This window comes from Zeugodacus cucurbitae, chromosome 2, assembly GCF_028554725.1.
Source record: "Zeugodacus cucurbitae isolate PBARC_wt_2022May chromosome 2, idZeuCucr1.2, whole genome shotgun sequence".
Classification (NCBI taxonomy): Eukaryota; Metazoa; Arthropoda; class Insecta; order Diptera; family Tephritidae; genus Zeugodacus; species Zeugodacus cucurbitae.
Window position 1 is genome coordinate 12864170 of NC_071667.1, and position 21428 is coordinate 12885597.

Genomic DNA, 21428 nt, shown 5'->3' on the forward strand with positions numbered 1-21428 from the left:
ACAGCTCATCGTTCCATCGTCTGCGGTATTCGCCGTTGCCAATGTATAAGGGACCATAAATCTTCCGCAAAACCTTTCTCTCGAAAACTTCTAGTGCCGTCTCATCGGATGTTGACATCGTCCACGCTTCTGCACCGTAAAGCAGGACGGGAATGATGAGAGATTGAGATGATTGTTCGTCGAGAGAGGACTTTACTTTTCAATTGCCTACTTAGTCCATAGTAGCACCTGTTGGCAAGAGTGATTCTGCGTTGGATTTTCAGGCTGACATTGTTATTGCTCTTAATGCTGGTTCCCAGGTAAATGAAATTATCTACAACTTCAAAGTTATGACTGTCAACAGTGACGTGGGAGCCAAGACGCGAATGCGCTGACTGTTTGTTTGACGACGCTTCGCTTCCTTATCCAGTCTGCAAAAAGCAGAACTAACGGCGCGCGTGTTGTTTCCAATGTTTCCAATGATATCGATATCATCGGCGTCCGCCAGTAGCTGTACACTATTATAGAAGATTATACCTTCTCTATTTAGCTCTGCAGCTCGTATTATCTTCTCCAGCATCAGGTTAAAGAAATCACAGTAGAGTGAGTCGCCTTGTCTCCAAGATTTGGCGCATGGTGAATATCTGGTCTTTTGTTGATTTTCCAGGTCTAAAGCCACATTGATAAGGGCCATCCATTTTGTTGACGGTGGGCTTTAGTCTTTCACACAGTACGCTCGATAGAACCTTATAAGCGATGTTAAGGAGGCTTATCCCACGATAGTTGGCGCAAATTGTGGAATCTCAGGGAAGATTCCAATCGTCGGGAATGCTTTCTTCCGACCATATTCCGCAAAGAAGCTGATGCATGCACCTTATCAGCTCTTCGCTGCCGTATTTGAATAGATCGGTCGATAATCCATCGGCCCCCGCCGCCTTTTTGTTCTTCAAGCGGGTAATTGCTATTCGAATTTCTTCACGGTCGGGCAATGGAACATCTGCTCCATCGTCGGCGATTGGGGAATCGGGTTTGCCATCTTCTGGTGTTGTACTTTCACCGCCATTCAGCAGGCTGGAGAAGTGTTCCCTCCACAAACACAGTATACTCTGGTCATCAACAACTAGATCACCTCTGGGGGTCCTACAGGAGTGTGCTCCGGTCTTGAAACCTTCAGTTAGTCGCCGGATCTTTTCGTAAAACTTTCGATCATTACCTCTGTCGGCCAGCTTGTCAAACCCTTCATACTCACGCATTTCGGCCTCTTTCTTTTTTTGTCTGCAAATGCGTCTCGCTTCCCTCTTCAGCTCTCGGTTGCGGTCGATCGCAACATTTCGAGGTAGACAGTCTGTTTTCTCTCCACTGCGAGACGACAATCCTCATCATACCAGCTGACTTTTTTGACTTTTCCGAAAGCCAATGGTTTCGGTTGCAGCTGTACGTAAGGAGTTTGATATGCCGTCCCACAGCTCTCTTGTACCGAGATGCTGATGAGTGCTCTAAGAGAGCAGGAGTGCAAGTCGAGTAGAAAATCGTTCGGCTGTCGGTTGTGATTGCAGCTTCTCGATGTCGAACCTTCCTTGTGTTTGTTGACGTGTGCGCTTTTCTACAAAGAGGCGGGTGCGTATCTTAGCTGCTACAAGATAGTGGTCCGAGTCGATGTTGGGACCACGAAGCGTACGCACATCAAAAACACTGGAGACATGTCGTCCATATATCACAACATGATCGATCTGGTTGCTAGTGATTCGATCCGGGGGCAGCCAAGTAGCTTGATGGATTTTCTTATGCTGGAATCTAGTTCTACAGACGACCATATTTCGGGCCCCAGCGAAGTCGATCAGCCTCAGACCGTTTGGCGATGTTTCGTCATGGAGGCTGAATTTTCCGACTGTTGTGCCAAAGACACCTTCTTTAACCACCCTAGCGTTGAAATCGCCAAGCACGATTTTGACATCAAGGCGGGGGCAGCGCTCATAGGTACGTGATCACTTCGTGTGTCACCGAACATTTTATACTCTTCCAATTTATTTATTTCATTTTATTAATATAACACACATAAAGTCCATTAGAAAACAAGAAAGAAGTGTTACAGTAATCGGATTTAGTTATAATGCGCCGTTTCGTTCGATAATCTGTTTCCATTTAGACTGCAACTTCATAATATCCCCCTTGTAGAAGCCCCCCTCCTTATTTGCGAAGAACTCAGACAGCCACCATTCATAAACCTCTTTTGAGTTCACCTTTACACCACCAAGGGCAGGAGCAGGTTGTAATCACTTGGCGCTATGTCCGGGCTATATCGTGGATGCGATAAAACCTCTCATCCGAGCTGTAGCTTCTGACGAGTCATCAACGAAGCGTGTGGTCTGGCGATGTCCTGGTAGAACACTACACCCTTTCTGTAGGCCAATTCTGGACGCCTGCTTCAAGCGATTCAGTTGTTCGCAGTAGATGGTAGAATTAAGCGTCTAGCCATATGGCAGCCAATATCCCAGCAAACACACAGCAAACCTCCTAACCGTAAATCCCGGCTTGGCCACTGTTTGGGACGTATCCTTATATTTATATATAATATTTTATGGATTTTTTTTTCATGGACCGATTTCAACTATTTTTGCCATTCTATCTAATATTATATGCTCACTAAATTTTGCTGATGTTAACCGATATATAGGGTAAAAAATCCAATGAAAGCTTGACACCACAAATATCAGGTATGTATTAGCTAGGGGAAGTTATAACCCGATTTCACTCATTTTTGGCAAGGAGACATTTTATTAAAAGAAAAATTTTCCCTCTGAACTTCGTCAAAATATCTGAAAGACTTACCTATATTTTCGTTAAAAATAACTATTAGAACCACTGTGGTCCTCATGTTCGATACATGGGACGATTTTTTGAAGATCGATGCCATACTATAAATGCAGTATTTGTGCAAAGTTCTGTTCCGATATCTTTAGTACTAGTACTTGCTTTTTTATATTGTAAAGTAAACTATTTTGATCGACTTCAAAGTTCTGGTATATGGAAAGTAGGTTTGGTTTTGAACCGATTTCAAAACATTCGTATGCCAGGAAAATGTGATGAATCGAATTTTATTGAAATTGGTTGAGTAGTTTCGGAGATATGGTTTTTGACCCATTAGTGGGCGGAGCCACGCTCATTTAAAATTTTGTATACCGATTTGAGCGCAGCTCTTCTGTACCTTTTTTATATTGAAATTTAAGGTTTCTAGTGTTTTCCCTTACAGAATTAAAGTTATTTTAGTAGTTTTCAACATAACCTTTGTATGGGAGGTAGGCGTGGTTATTATCCGATTTCCTCCATTTTTGGACTGTATAAGGTAGTATAAGGTATATAGTTGGACTGGAGGATGGGATCATGTGTAGAAGTTCACGCAAGTGAGGAAAGTTTTTGATTGTCACTCACTTGGGAGTGGCCAGAAACGATTCTTCTCCACATGGTTCAAGCAGCTCACGACTTCCGGTTTAGACCAAGTATCCTCTGGGTAGCCAACAGACATCCGTTTGAAGGCGAGCTAAAGTGAGAAGGCGAAGCCCGCTTATGCGGTTATGCGCAGGGTTTGGGACCCACCACATAAAAACACCCCCCAATGAAAAATCTACGAAAGCCTCGGATGAGACACCCCCCTTTTGATGACGACCCCTGCAAACGTTTTAAGGATAATGATATAAGGGCATGCACCTGGAATGTCCGGACCCTTAATTGGGAAGGTGCCTCTGCCCAGCTGGTTGATGTCCTCATACGACTTAAGGCTGACATCACCGCCATCCAAGAAGTGCGATGGACGGGACAAGGACGGAAGAAGGTGGGTCCTTGTGACATCTACTACAGCGGCCATATAAAGGAGCGCAAATTTGGTGTTGGATTTGTGGTGGGAGAGAGACTCCGTCGCAGAGTCCTGGCATTCACCCCGGTGGATGAACGTCTAGCCACAATCCGCATCAAAGCGAGGTTCTTCAACATATCGCTGATTTGCGCCCACGCCCCAACGGAAGAGAAGGACGATGTGACCAAAGATGCTTTCTATGAGCGCCTAGAACGCACCTATGAGCGCTGCCCCCGCCACGATGTAAAAGTCGTGCTTGGTGATTTTAACGCCAGGGTGGGTAAAGAAGGTGTCTTTGGCACAACAGTCGGAAAATTCAGCCTCCATGTTGAAACATCGCCAAACGGCCTGAGGCTGATCGACTTCGCTGGGGCCCGAAATATGGTGCAGCAAAGAATGCCCGTCAACAAACACAAGGAAGGTTCGACGTCGAAAAGCTGCAATCGCAACAGACAGCCACGAAATACTCTACTCGACTTGCACTCCTGCTCTCTGAGAGCACTCATCAGCATCTCGGTATAAGGGAACTGTGGAACGGCATCTCAAACTCACTGCGTACCGCTGCAGCCGAAACAATTGGTTTTCGGCAACGACAAAAAACAAGCTGGTACGATGAGGAGTGCCGTCTCGCAGCGGAGAGAAAACAGACTGCCTACCTCGCAACATTGCAAACGACCACAACACGTGCGGGATGGGATAGATACCGAGAGCTGAAGAGGGAAGCGAGACGCATTTGCAGACAAAAAAAGAAAGAGGCCGAAATGCGTGAGTACGAAGAGCTTGAGAAGCTGGCAGACAGAGGGAATGCTCGAAAATTTTGTGAAAAAATGAAGCGACTTAACGAAGGTTTCAAGACCGGAGCATCCTCATGTAGAGACCAAGGTGGTAATCTGGTAACCGATGACCAGGGCATACTGGGATTATGGAGGGAACACTTCTCCGACCTGCTGAATGGCAGTGAGAGTACAACACCAGGAGATGGCGAACCCGATCCCCCAATCGATGACGATGGAACAGATGTTCCATTACCCGACCATGAAGAAATTCGAATAGCAATTACCCGCTTGAAGAACAACAAAGCAGCGGGGGCCGATAGATTACCGGCAGAACTATTCAAATACGGCGGCGAAGAACTGATAAGGTGCATGCTTCAGCTTCTTTGCAGAATATGGTCGGAAGAAAGCATGCCTGACGATTGGAATCTCAGTGTGCTCTGCCCAATCCATAAAAAGGGAGATCCCACAATCTGCGCCAATTACCGTGGGATCAGCCTCCTAAATATCGCATACAAGGTTCTATCGAGCGTATTGTGTGAAAGACTAAGGCCCACCGTCAACAAACTGATTGGACCTTATCAGTGTGGCTTTAGACCTGGAAAATCGACAACTGACCAGATATTCACCATGCGCCAAATCTTGGAAAAGACCCGAGAAAAGAGGATCGACACACACCACCTTTTTGTCGATTTTAAAGCTGCTTTCGACAGCACGAAAAGGAGTTGCCTTTACGCCGCGATGTCTGAATTTGGTATCCCCGCAAAACTAATACGGCTGTGTAAATTGACGTTGAGCAACACCAAAAGCTCCGCCATGATTAGGAAGGACCTCTCCGAGCCGTTCGATACCAAACGAGGTTTCAGACAAGGTGACTCACTATCGTGCGACTTCTTTAACCTGATGCTGGAAAAAATTATAAGAGCTGCAGAGCTAAACCGAGAAGGTACAATCTTCTACAAGAGTGTACAGCTCCTGGCGTACGCCGATGATATTGATATCATCGGAAGCAACAACCGCGCCTTTTGTTCTGCTTTTTCCCGCATGGATAAGGAGGCGAAGCGAATGGGTCTGGAGGTGAATGAGGACAAGACGAAATATCTCCTGTCATCAAACAAACAGTCGGCGCATTCGCGTCTTGGCTCCCACGTCACTGTTGACAGTCATAACTTCGAGGTCGTAGATAATTTCGTATACCTGGGAACCAGCATCAACAACACGAACAATGTCAGCCTCGAAATCCAGCGCAGAATAACTCTTGCCAATAGGTGCTACTTTGGACTGAGTAGGCAATTGAACAGTAAAGTCCTCTCTCGACGAACCAAAATCAAGCTCTACAAGTCGCTTATCATTCCCGTCCTGCTTTACGGTGCAGAAGCTTGGACGATGTCAACATCAGATGAGACGACACTAGGAGTTTTCGAGAGGAAAATTTTGCGCAAGATTTATGGTCCTCAGAACATTGGCAACGGCGAATACCGCAGACGATGGAACGATGAGCTGTACGAGTTATACGACGACATTGACATAGTTCAGCGAATAAAAAGACAGCGGCTACGCTGGCTAGGTCATGTTGTACGGATGGAAGAAAACACTCCAGCTCTGAAAGTGTTCGATGCAGTACCCGCCGGAGGAAGCCGAGGAAGGGGAAGGCCTCCACTCCGTTGGAGGGACCAGGTGGAGAGCGACCTGGTTACACTTGGGATCTCCAACTGGCGCCGAACTGCGAAAGAGAGAGACAGGTGGCGCACTATCGTCGATTCGGCTATAACCGGCTAAACGGTTGCAACGCCAATCACATACATACATTCTGCGCACTTTACAAATTCAACAAATTTATAATTTGTAAAAAATTGAAATTTATCAAGCATTTCGTATTCTGTGTCTAAAATAAAAAGCTCTTTTCTTTATAAATTGTTAAGAAGTAAAATGCTCTTGACAAATAAAATATCATGTTATGTTAATTCTTAAAAAAAGATAAAAACATAACAGAAATGGCTTACTCTAAATAAAAGGAGTACCCTAGATAATTCATACAAAATTTTATAATTAACAAATTTTTCGAAGCGTTGATCAAGTTTTTTTTAATACATATTTACAGCCCTATTCTGCGCACTTTACAAATTCAACAAATTTATAATTTGTAAAAAATTGAAATTTATCAAGCATTTCGTATTCTGTGTCTAAAATAAAAAGCTCTTTTCTTTATAAGTTGTTAAGAAGTAAAATGCTCTTGACAAATAAAATATCTCGCTGTGGATAGTTGTGAAAGTGAATTTGTTGCAATGGAGATATTTTACTTTTGTCGTTAGTTTTATACAAAGAGGAAAAATAGGAACATGTGGATGGCTCGCGTTATTGAGCCGTTTTTATAATATATTAAGAAGTTTATTTTTCCGTTTTTTATATAAAAAAATGAGGATAATGAGGGTAACATTGACGATTTTGTTTTCTATATATTGCATGCGATTACAACTTAGCAAATTTTTGCCAACAAAGAACAAAGTTTAGATATCGTAGTCCCTAAGGAACTTTTCTGAACCTAAACATAACAACCTACTAAATCAAAATTGCTTTCCAAACTGTTTTAAATGTATTATAAAGGACATATGTATATGTATTATATTATGAAGTATTCTACGGCTTTGCGGGGGAGCAAAAGACTATGGAGGATCTGGGATGGAAAAATCAATATATAGGTTCTGCCATTTGATTATCAATCAACTTTATTTACGCGCGGCAATCCCTGTTTGGTTAGGTATAACCCTGCCACCTATATAGAGTAAATGGAGTTGTGAAACCAAACCAAATACTTTGCATCAGGTCTGAAAGGCTTCAGTCGATATCTCGACATCAGAATCGGATAGATAGGCTGATAACTCTTTGGTCAATCATAAACCAAACTTATCAACGAAGCCACACTGAAGAAGGCTCGGTTAAAACAAACACTCATCCAAATAACGGCCTTTTGCATGAAAAATAGTGCCAGCTTCGGCGCATGGAATATTTGCGCACCCTAAGAAAAGTCTAGACCAAAAGCAGTGGATTTATTGTGAAATTGAAGTTAAATTATTAACTATTTTGCAACAAATATTGAAATGTATTTGAAAACTTACGTTAAAAAATAATTCAAATCAATTTTTCAATTCAATTCGAATATAATTGGACAGAATCAGCTGTTTTTGTTTACATTATTTTGTTTCCCACACGTGTGGGGAAAAGCTATGCGTACTGAAGCTTTTTATTTTATCAAAATTGTCACAAAAAAGTTCTTACTTGATAAAAGGCTGAAAAAATTTTAAACTTGTTTGTTATTTTGTCAAGTGCACAGAATAGGGCTGTTAGTTCCATCTAAATAGCGCATCCGATAAAAATTTGTTCTTTATTAGAGAAATAATAATAGAGAATAAGTTACTTTTGTAGCACTTAAGTGACAAAGACAGATAATTTTTTAATTTTATGCTAATTTTAAATATGCGTACGTACGAAACTAAAAATTTAACTTAATTGTGAAATTCACGTGAATTAATAATTATCACATCCAAATGCATTAAGTAAGAAAGAACACAAATAAAAACAAATAATATAAATACTACAGCAAAAAACAAAATATTTTGATAGCAGCTGTACATGTGAACCACAGTTTGCGATAAAAATTACTGCAATTAAATATATATATTCATGTCACGATCGCATTGTAATGTGCTAAACTTTTTCGCTTAATATTTATTGCATAATTATAGGCGATAAGCAGAGACTTTAGCTAAATCAGTCTTCGGCGTTTGAATCCCGCTACATAAAATTATATGAACTTTCAGGCACATCGATTGATAACCGATACACTTACACACACCTTTGATGCTGAAAAAGTTTAAATTTCCTTTCACTTTCTATTTCTGCCTTCTTTTCTAACCCAATTATGTGTGCGGGTTGAAATATATGTATGTACAAACATATACATATCTATCTATATAAGACTCCATTAAATTGAAAATACTTAGAAGAATGTCTTTTTCGCGCTTATTCGCTCATTAAACTCACACCCACTAAAGCTTTTGTGACACGTAGTAGCATGCTTTCAGGCGCTCTAATACAGTCAACAGTATTTCTTGTCTTGCATTGAAGTTCGTGGCATAAAAAGGCATTTGCAGGGGATTTGTGCGCCAGAGTGTTAAAACTTTTGCAATAATTAAATTGTTTTCTTTTCGAGTCGAAACGCAAAATTAAAACAGTCGAGAGCGCAGAGTCGCACACGAGTATGCCAATACAACAACAACGACGAGGCTACTTGAACTCTTTCGCTCTCACTGCAGCACTCATTATGCGATGGTGGCTGTGTTAATTTATTTAGATTGTTGAATTTTTATTAGCTTTGAAAGTTTTGTACTTAATCATCATAGCATTGTTATTACAGCAGCTTAAATTGCTTGATCTAACAACGGGCGTGACATCTATTTTTCGTGGGTCTTTTGTTATTTGTTATTATTTTGTCGTTTGTTTCATGTTTTGACGAGAACTTGCGGCTGCATTGAGGACTATTTACTACCCTTTATTACTATCTATATGCATACTATATACTATATGCATACTTCGAATGTAGATTTGTGTTTCATTGGCAATACAAATTTACAAAATTTGCTTATGTTTTGGGTTAAGATGCTAATTTATTATTTCTATTTATAATAACCAACGGTTAAGTTTTTGACTTCAGAAAGCTTTTAGTGACATTCTCGTAATTTAAAATTTAAAGTAAAGTGTTCAAAAATCTATTATGTCTTAAATGTTTTATAGTCTACAACATCCCCGCTCCCAAATATGTTTTTTGTATATATCACGCCATCACACACCATAACAATAGATCACAAAATTCCTATACAGAGGTTATATTGAAAATTACTAAAACTGCATTAAGGGGTTGCATGGATTTCGTAAGTTCAAAAAATCGATTTTTGGTTTTTTGTCTTATTATTTCTACATCACAAGAATATTATCCTAAATTTTCAAGTCGATCCGAACAATAGTTTCAGAGATACAACCTTCGGAAGGTGTGCACTCAAATCAGGTATTATTGTTACTAAAAACTTTAAATGCGTTATTCTCCAGTCAGGAGTTTGCAAAAGCTGACGCATCTTTTTTTCCAAGGGGTCACCGGAAATGACATCACAATGGAGGAGTGTTAATTTTTTTTTTGAAAATGTCAGAAATTATTCTTTAAATATGTATCTATAAGACAAACAAAAGTTTGAATTAACTAAATAATTTTTTCATAGAACACTAAATTTGACAGAAAAAATTTATGAAGGAAGTTGCACTCAGATTAAAAAAAAATGGAAAATGGATTTCAATGAACTCCAGTATATAATATTTTCACGACACCCTGATGACATGGACGAAATGGGCGAAATCGGTTCACAACCACACCTAATTCCCATGTATCTCAATTTTGAATTCAATCTGATTCCTTCACTTCATAGTATATACATTAGGAACCAATAAAGATAGAACACAAATATTGTAATTGAGCTGTGACATCACTTGTGGAAATATTGTCGAAATCGGACTATAACTTTTTAAGGCCCCGGATATTGAACATGAAGAATTCAGTGCCTAAGGGTATCGGTAAATCTCTCAGATATTTTAATACAATTCAGAGGGAATATTTATACTAATAGTGGGATTCTGTACCAAAAATAGTTAAAATCGGGATATAACTTCCCCTAGCTCTCATATACCTAGGCTTTTAAAAATTGGTGTGTGATATCTTATCAAAATTATTAGTCGCCGTTTTCCAATAGATGTCTTTAGGGTCAAGCACTGGTCGATTAAATCGATTTTTTTTATATCGATCATGGACATTTGTGTCAACATAAACCCAACAAAATATTTGTAGTGATCTGTTTGCATCCCAAACTTATTTTCAACTGAAAATATCACTTTTTGAGCCGAATTTTCGACATTTGCGGGAAATTCTGCTTTTCTTTTTTAATTCCAAGAAAAGTTCGGCTTCGGAAGTGAGGCTGTCCTAAATGAAAAAGCCTACAATTTACAAAAAACGGCGGAAGCAAAGTTGTAGACCATATCGTCTTGAAAAGAGTGTACCTTGGCGGTGCAAATGAATGAAATCGGTTCAGGAATTGCGTCAGCCCTCATAGACTATATATGATGATTTTCGTTATTCTAAAATGAATGAAATGGGTTCAGGAATTCCCTCAGCCCTCATATACAATATATGATTTTCGTTATTCTATTGGACTTCATGCCGAATTTATGGGTAAATTTGTGTGTTATGCAAATAAAATTGCTTCAATAAATTGGCGTTTTAAAATTACAGATAGCGAATTTAAAGACTTTTTTGGAATGCTAGGTCATAGATTTCTAGCAGGTGGAGATTATAATGCAAAACACATGTACGTGACCCCCAGTCTCAATAATCCGAAAGGACACCAGTTGTACCAAACCATTATGAACCACAATAACCTTGATATAATATCTCCTGGTAAGCCCACATACTGGCCCAGTGATCGTAACAAAATACCAGATTTAATTGATTTCGCTGTAACCAAAAATATAGATAAATCACTTGTGACAGCTGATACATGTACAGACTTATCTTCTGATCATTCACCTGTACTAATAAAGTTGTGTGAAGAACCCATATTCGTTGAGCCAAAGGTGGGTCTAACATCTCACAAAACGAACTGGTTAAAATACAAAAAATATGTGAGTAGCCACATTAATATTGATGTAAAAATAGATACAGAAAGAGATATTGATGAAGGTATAAGAGAATTTAATGATGTAATATCAAATGCAGCTGTCATAGCAATACCAAGCATAAGCAATAAACCGATTATCCGCAGAAAAATCACTAATAATGCAATAGAAAAGCTTGTAAATGAAAAAAGGCGAGCTAGACGTGAATGGCAGTTAAATCGCTCCCCTTCTACTCAGCTGCAACTAAAATATACTGTACGAAAACTAAAAACAGCGCTTAAAAGTGAGGAAGAATACCACACTCACAATTATATAAAGAAACTGTGTCCAAATTCAAACAAAGGAAATTCTCTTTGGAAAGCCCAAAAGTCAATGGAGCCTCCAGTTGACTCCAAATTTCCTATAAGAGGCTTGGGTGGAAACTGGGCACGAAGTGACGAGGATAAGGCAAATTGTTTCGCAAATCACCTAGAAAAGGTATTTCAACCTAATTGCCCAAAGAACAGCTTTAAGCTGTCAATCATCTCCAATAGCGCTAACGAGCCGCTTGGGTCTATTCAAACGTCATTTTCTGAAATTATTAAAATCATAAAAGAGCTGAATCCTAAAAAGTCGGCAGGACACGATAAAATTACTCCTTATTGAGTTACCAAATATTGCTTTAACAGTGCTCTCCTTGCTCTTTAACGCTATTTTAAGTTTCGGGTACTATCCAATTTCATGGAAAAAGTCGCAGATCATCATGATAGAGAAACCAGGTAAAGACTTGACACAGCCGTCTTCATACAGACCAATCAGTCTTCTACCCTGTCTTTCTAAAATATTTGAAAAAGTGTTACTATCAAAGATGTCTCCTTTCCTCCATGAAAATAATGTAATACCAACGCACGGTTTTTCGGTTTTCGGTGCAAAACATGGTACTGTAGAACAAGTAAATAGAATTACTAACGAAATCAGAAGGGCGTTCGAGTATAGAGAGTGTGGCATGACGGGCTTTTATATAAGATTAAACAAAGCTTACCTCTCGAAATTCATAAAACCTTGGAGTCTTATTTAAAAAATGGAAAGTTTACTGTCAAAGTAGGAGACTTCATATCTGAAGAACGACCAATAAGGGCTGGTGTACCTTAGGGCAGTGTTTTAGGGCCAACTCTATACATAATATATACAGCAGACCTTCCAACAGCTAGTAATGTTTTGACATCAACTTTTGCGGATGACACAGCTTTAGTGAGCCGAAACAAATGCCTAATTATAGGATCAAAAGTATTAGGAGAGCATTTGATTTTTGTCGAAGAATGGCTAGCAAACTGGCGTATAAATGTAAACGAACAGAAGGGCAAGCATGTTACATTTTCTCTAAGACCAAAAACGTGTCCGGCAGTTAAAATAAACAATATTTTAGTACCCCAAGCGACTGGAGTAACATATCTTGGTATTCACTTGGATAGAAGGCTTACGTGGCGGAAACACATATCGAGCAAAATAACCTGCATGAAGATAAGAGCAGCACATTTAAATTGGCTTTTAAATAAAAATTTAAAACTTAGCCTAGACAACAAAGTTCTATTATACAACGCGGTCATAAAGCCGATTTGGCTGTACGGCATCCAACTGTGGGGTACGACCTGTGCAACCAATATCGATATAATTCTGAGATTCCAATCAAAAATGCTTAGAACAATCACGTGCTCACCATGGTATATGCGTAATGATCTTGGTATTCTCATGGTAAAGAAAGAAGTAGAGAACAGCAGAAATAAATATTTATCCAAACTCCGCGATCACCCAAACCCATTGGCTAATGCTTTATTACGTTTTTGTAAATCAATTGGTTGAGCTTGTCTAGATTTAATTAGAATTAATATTTTATAACTTATTGTTAGGCTCCAAAGAGCAGATTCAATAAAAAAAATTGCGAGAGTATAAAATAAAATGGGTCAAATTGCGTGTTATCTTAATAAAACTACATCAATAAATTGAGAGAGTATAAAATGTTCGATTACATCCGTTTCCTTCTTGTTTATATTAAACAAATTTTTTGAAAATATGGCATTTTTATAGAACGAAATCACCTTAACACCGAAAATCTCTATTTATTAATATAAATGATTGGTCAGGTCTTCCTACCAAAGAAAATTCTTATAATCAGTAATGTTATAATTCAGCTCTGAAAATGTGTTTTCCAAATCTATACGAGTAATTTTTTGCCTTACCTTTTATCTTACCTTAAGTTCAAGGGAGGCAGATCTACAGTTACTGTAGATTTTAAAGTATTTGCTTGTATATTGTACAAAGCTATTACTTTACTACTCACCTGCTAATCTCTTAAAACATTCACGCATTGTAATAGCTGCAATGCTATTTATCACGGACAACCCGAATGGTTGATTCCCATGAAAGGGTATTGTGTTTGTTATGTTTAACTTGTATACAAAGAGAAGCGTCTCACTTTTATCTTTAAGAGGATTGTTTAAATTGTTTTAATTTATTTTTTCGCCCCAAACCAGTAAGCACAATCATTAGCGCATCCACCTTTGTTGTAGTCGCATTTGCTTTGCATTGTTTAATTGCGTATGTATGTATGTATAGATGAGATTAGCCTTGAATGCGCCATACAAACAGAGAACATAGCACAACAGCTGCAAACGTGTGAGACATGTTCACTTAATGCAACTGCAGCGCATTTACTGCGCTTGCAGGTGCTTCTTGACGTTGCTTTGTTATTGCTGGCTTTATCTCGTGTGCGACTGCTGGCAATGCAAATTTCGAGTAAAAGCGAAATGCGCACAACATCGTCTAATTGTGAATAATATTTGTTTTAAATTTTAGCGTAATTTTCTCTTTTTTAACCTTTCATTATGCCTTTGTTCTCGCTTGTACGGCTTTTATGCGCGACATCAACATTCACTTTCGCATTGCTTCGCACATTTTGTCTAAAGTACAAGCTTCGGCTTTTATCTTTGGCCACCATTTTCTTGCTGTTTCACACTTTGTGTTTCGAGCGTGTGCGTTTCACTTTTATAGTATTATTTTTTTCGCGTGCAGTTTAAATGTTTCTTACTTCAGAAAGAAGTATTTTTTTTATATTGTTTTCTTTTTTTAATTGAGTGCCAACATAAGTGCAGTTATGAATTTTTTCTCTTTCACTTGAAAAGCATTTTTTACAATTTTGGATGACTTGATTGTGCACTACACTATTTAATTCAATTACTAAAGTAAAGGTCTACGAATTATTGAAAGAACATAGGGAATCTTGAAACATAGCTCAATCCAAATGTTTTCCAAATGGTTACATCGATGATGAGAATATAGATTTCTTAAATATATCAAAAGCTTACATAACCTTCTAAAAATAATATACACTAGTGCTTCGAGAAACAAACCCCTGCTTTAACCCAATATTTTTTACGAAATTAATAAAAGCTTTTCTCTGTTTTGTGTCTTATTTTTTTGTTCGTTGTGCTGTAGAACTTGGTTGGTCTTTGCGCAGAATTTATGTGCCCAAAACGGATACAATTTACGGTTGCACACAGCAGGGATCTGACTAGTTGGAGACTGAGACCATGTATCAGCGGAATTTCGGCAAAAACAAAAACCAACAACACTGCCGCATTGCTGTTATTATTGTTGTTGCATTTTTGCACTGACTTTGCGCCATGTTTGCCTCAATGCCAATGTGCAGCATAGCAAACACCTGCAGTATGACAACAAATACAACAACAACAAGAACAAACGCTAAAGCGAAACGGTAAAAACAGAGCAGATATGCGGGCGTTTACTGCATTCAAGTGGCACACACACACACACAGACATACAAACACAATACCTACATACAGACCATAAGTATCACGCTTGTGGGAAGCAGCCCAGCGGTGCAGGGAAGAGGTGCAGAAGTTGGACAGGAAATATCAGCGGAGGCAGCAGCTGTAGCTGTAGTGCAACGCAAAAAATAAGTGCTATGAAAAATGGTTTATGCAGATGGCAGTGTGTCGAATATGGCGAGGTCGTCAGGAAGGTGTTTCAAGTGCCCGAATTGCCAAAAGTGGTGAGCGAAGAGAAAAAACGAAGAAAGTATCACAAAAAATGGCACAGTAGACAACAGGCCTGCCCGCATATATGTCATGACGTATAGGACTATACGATCTACTACTTCATTCTACATTGCACACTATTCAGGCTGTAGCCATTGTTTAGCGCACATCTCTCTTAGCGCTCATACATACATATATACTCTGTTTGTTTAAGTGAGAACTTTTGGGAATATATGCAGTACTTTTGGTTTCTTTTCAGTTCATACACGCACATATGTCCGGCTCGTTATTACGGCGGCACCTTCGTCGTCAACTCGAACATCAGTTTTAGCTTCATTGGTATTCGGACACTTTGTACGGAAGCAGAAAGTGTGTGCAATTCAGAATCTTCGAAGCATCACAAAGTGGCAGTGATTTGTTGTCAGTGGCATAAACTGCAGCTGAATCGTTTTAAGTACCCTTGGTAACGTTCACTAGCCGTTGTATATACATACATGCTTACCGATGTAAATGTGAGAAATTGTCGTCAAAGATGCATACGAGTATGTGCACTTGTGATTTTAATTGATCGGACGATACACGTTTCTATTAAGAAGTATGAATAGCTGCTTCTGCTAAGCTCAGCAGTTACACGTGCTTATGAGAGACACTGCTGAAAATCAGAAAATCCGGCTTATTTTAATAACATATTGATTTGCCTTACTTACATACGTATGTACAAACACAAACCGTGTAGTCGGTTATAGCCGAATCGATGATAGCGCGCCACTGCTCTCTTACCTTCGCAGTTCGGCGCCAGTTGGAGATCCCAGTGTCCCTCCAACGGAGTAGAAGTCTTCCTCTTCCTCGGCTTTATCAGGCGGGTACGGCATCGAACACTTTCAGAGCTGGAGTGCTTCGTCCATTCGAACAACATGACCATATCAATGTCGTCGTATATCCATCATCTGCAGTATTCGGCGTTGCAAATGTTGTGAGGACCATCTATCTTGCGCAAAATTTTCCTCTCGAAAACTCCTAGTGTCGTCTCATCTACTCCAAGCGAAGAACCCATTCGGAAGTACAGTTTACATGTCTACAAACGGTTTGACAGTCATCACATGTTTATGTTACTCATACGCTATGACATATACCATATTGAAGGCAAAATAAATATTGCTCATACGCCGTGGCATGGTTGATATTGTAAAAAAAATTAGTGCTACTAAATTAAAGTATCCTCTTCTTCAAACCCAGTATGACTCTAAGAAGTGTTGGAAATACTGAATTTATTATCAGTTCTAGGGAATATTTCTTCTTATAAGAAATAACTTAAATGCCATAAATACTCTCAATGACTGCCCCACAACTCTAGTAATTTGCAGCGAGAAAGAATTTAAACAAAATTCCCTTTGAGGCAACTTCTTCCTCAAATATATTATTAGCGCTACAAACAAACAAAGGCAACTCTTGTTCATTGCATTAGCAACTCCTATTTAACTTACTGTTTGCCATTTGTGTTTAGCGTCAGCTTGCATCCAACCACCAACCCATATACATATGTATGTATACAGCCGTGCATACGGTGTTCTAAGGGTCGCCTGTTGTTTACCAACACCACAGCATCAAGGCGGCTGTTATTGTTCACCTACTCAAGTATTGTGTGCATATGTGATTGCACGCGGCTCAACAATATTCACATCTCATCATGTGATGTGTGTATCGTTAGAAACATTTTCGTTCTGGTTGCTTGCAATTAAATAGAAATTGAATTCGCGGTTGTACCACAGGCATTACATAGCAATTTTGCCGAGTGGAAATTATAAATTTCGTGCTGCTCTTTATGTGGAATTTCGTTGGTTGCACACACTCACACTTTACTAAGAAATGCAAAATATTTTGCACAATACCATAAGAGCTAAAGCAAATATCACATTTCGTGTGTGTGAGTGCTGCTCGGTTATTATTACGAAATAATTAGCTTGCTGTTGCTTAAGGAGAAATTCGCTTCAATTTTCACTAAATGAATTTTGATTTCAACTTTTGTTGGTAACGCCGCGCGCTACTTGTTTTTACTGCATACATATAATGAATTCTTAGACTGTGTGGTAGCAGAGAGCACACTTTTGTTTTGTGAGGCAAAGAAGAACGAGCTATGCATATGAATGAAGATAATCCTAATCCTGACCTTATAATGAAGATAATCTAAAAATGTAGTTTTCTTCAATCTAGGGAATTATCAGTAGGGAACTTCTTTTATACTCGTCGCTCTCCTAGTGAAGGACATAAACCATTGGTCGGGCTATAATGTCATCTTCTGTTTTTTATCTGCAATTAATTAATAAGCACTTTGCTTTTAATATATTATTTGTGACCTCAATCCTCCCGAGGCTCTGTGTTTGTTTAGACCTGGAACTAAATCTAACGGGTGATTTTTTTGAGGTTAGGATTTTCATGCATTAGTATTTGACAGATCACGTGGGATTTCAGACATGGTGTCAAAGAGAAAGATGCTCAGTATGCTTTGACATTTCATCATGAATAGACTTACTAACGAGCAACGCTTGCAAATCATTGAATTTTATTACCAAAATCAGTGTTCGGTTCGAAATGTGAAAATCCGCTTTTTTATCGACAAATTTTGTTCAGCGATGAGGCTCATTTCTGGTTGAATGGCTACGTAAATAAGCAAAATTGCCGCATTTGGGGTGAAGAGCAACCAGAAGCCGTTCAAGAACTGCCCATGCATCCCGAAAAATGCACTGTTTGGTGTGGTTTGTACGCTGGTGGAATCATTGGACCGTATTTTTTCAAAGATGCTGTTGGACGCAACGTTACGGTGAATGGCGATCGCTATCGTTCGATGCTAACAAACTTTTTGTTGCCAAAAATGGAAGAATTGAACTTGGTTGACATGTGGTTTCAACAAGATGGCGCTACATGCCACACAGCTCGCGATTCTATGGCCATTTTGAGGGAAAACTTCGGAGAACAATTCATCTCAAGAAATGGACCCGTAAGTTGGCCACCAAGATCATGCGATTTAACGCCTTTAGACTATTTTTTGTGGGGCTACGTCAAGTCTAAAGTCTACAGAAATAAGCCAGCAACTATTCCAGCTTTGGAAGACAACATTTCCGAAGAAATTCGGGCTATTCCGGCCGAAATGCTCGAAAAAGTTGCCCAAAATTGGACTTTCCGAATGGACCACCTAAGACGCAGCCGCGGTCAACATTTAAATGAAATTATCTTCAAAAAGTAAATGTCATGAACCAATCTAACGTTTCAAATAAAGAACCGATGAGATTTTGCAAATTTTATGCGTTTTTTTTTTTTTAAAAAAGTTATCAAGCTCTTAAAAAATCACCCTTTACAATGGACCAGATATTCAACATGCGCCAATTCTTGGAAAAGACCCGAGAGAGAAGAATCGATACTCACCATATTTTTATCGATTTTAAAGCTGCCTTCGATAGCACGAAAAGGAGCTGCCTTTATGCCGCGATGTCTGAATTTGGTGTCCCTGCAAAACTAATACGGCTATGTAAGCTGACGTTGAGCAACACCAAAAGCTCCGTCAGGATCGGGAAGGACCTCTCCGAGCCGTTCGATACCAAACGAGGCTTCAGACAGGGTGACTCACTATCGTGCGACTTCTTCAATCTATTGCTGGAAAAAATAATACGAGCTGCAGAGCTAAATAGAAAGGGTACAATCTTCTACAAGAGTGTACAGCTCCTGGCGTATGCCGATGATATTGACATCATCGGAAGCAACAACCGCGCCGTTTGTTCTGCATTTTCCAGACTAGATAAAGAAACGAAGCGTATGGGTCTGGTGGTGAAACTCTATAAGTCGCTCATTATTCCCGTCCTGATGTATGGCGCTGAAGCGTGGACGATGACAACATCCGATGAGACGACTCTTGGGGTTTTCGAGAGAAAGGTTTTGCGCAAGATTTATGGTCCTCTAAACATTGGCAACGGCGAATACCGCAGACGATGGAACGATGAGCTGTACGATTTATACGACGACATTGACATAGTTCAGCGAATAAAAAGCAGCGGCTACGCTGGCTAGGTCATGTTGTACGGATGGAAGAAAACACTCCAGCTCTGAAAGTATTCGATGCAGTACCCGCTGGAGGAAGCCGGTGGAAAGACCAAGTGCAAACTGACCTGGCTTCACTTGGTGTTTCCAGTTGGCGCCAAAAAAGCAAAAAGGAGGAATGAGTGGCGCGCTCTGCTGGATTCGGCTATAATCGCTTAAAGCGGTTCCTACGCCAAATATATATATATATATATATATATATATATATATATATATATATTCTCCCACACTTCAAGATATGTATGCCGAACATCATTCTGAGAGAACTTGAGCTGAACGGGTAATTGCAAAAGATGTTTTGGTACCAGGCCACCTGTCCTAGATATGGTTTCTAAGACATTCTGTAATGGATACTACTTAAGGGAAATCTAATAATAAAATGATCGATTTTGGAAGTCAAGATCAAAACTGCTGGAACAATGTTTGAAAACCATTTCTCTACTTCGCGATGGGAACTCATACTCTGTTCTAGAGACCGATCTCCAAGTAGATAAATCTGTAGTTTATAGTTGAGTTCGTGAATTTGGTTATTATACGAGTATTATGCTACTATTTGAAAAATCCTAGATTTTTGTGCTCTCAATTTTAGGCAAAACTAGACCTGCTCAGCAGAATATTTCTTTGCATATTCGTACTAGATTGGCATCATTTTTAATGGAAATCCTCAAGGATGTGAATTTAGTAAATTCTTGAAGTTATTAGAGATAACAATTGACTTGCAAACATATAGCTTGTGAGTTTAATGGTGTTTTGACGACTATACTAATACACTTGGAAACCCATTTTAATATAATATTTAAAATTTTGAAACATACACACAAAGTTCTACACATTTTCCTCTTTTTTTAACATATTGTGCGTCACTCTTGCAAACTCGCCTAACAATCACAGTCAAATTGCGTCGGCAACTTCATTTGCATGCCTTGAAATGAGCTGGTAAATATAAATAGATGCATGCGAAAAGTATTTTCAAAGTGACGAAAAATCAATCATATATACCTTTTTATATGCATCTATTAATATTTCGCATCGAATTGCCATATTTCCCTTTACTTCCTGTTCATAAAGAAATGTAAGAAATAACAAATAAATAAAATATTCAGCGGAAGCGGCATTATGTGCAATTCAAAATATATTTATATGAATATATGCATATATGTATGTGTGCGTGTGTTAACAAAACATGCATTTGCCAATTGTTGATTCTTTTAGCCGTTCTTGTCTTTCTTGTTGGCTCGAAGTGGATTTCTCACACATGCTTCGTTATTGCCTATATAGTATGTTCTTACTCATTTCCTTGCTTTTGAATTCATTTCCGAGCGTTGCTTTTCCTTTCGCATTGTATACGGTCCTTTGTTTATTTTCAATTTCACAAACTTTGCAGCGCAAAAAAAGTCAAGGCGCAAAAGAATCATGACACGATGGTGTTGTTTACGTTTGGTTTGCGCGTTTTCCATATTTTTCTGTATCTTCGACATACTCGTATGCCTTGATTCATACATCAAACACATGCTGACTGCTTGATGCACAATCACTTTGACAAAACTCATTACTTAAATTTGTATGATCTTTTGTCAACTATTTACGCTTATTTCAGATCATTCAAGGGTTTCTTTCGTTTACATTGCGTATTAATTCGTACTCTTTACATACATTTTGCGTTTTATTTGTATATTTGCTGACAGAGTGTTGTTCATGTAAATTGAAGAAATGATTTGCTGCTTTTAAATATTCTCCCATAAGATGTGCGATATTTTTATCTGAATGTCATGTTTTTTTAATACTGAAATAATTGAAACATATTTGAAATGAATCGAATTTAAATGAGCTTCGAACTCTCTCTATACGGAATCCCCTCATATATGAATTCTCATATTCATTATTATTCTTGAACTCATTTATGGAAGATGACCTGATAACTTGTGAATATAATATCTACGGTTATCATATAATACACAAGAACTAACCATATTTCCTTAAAGAGCCACT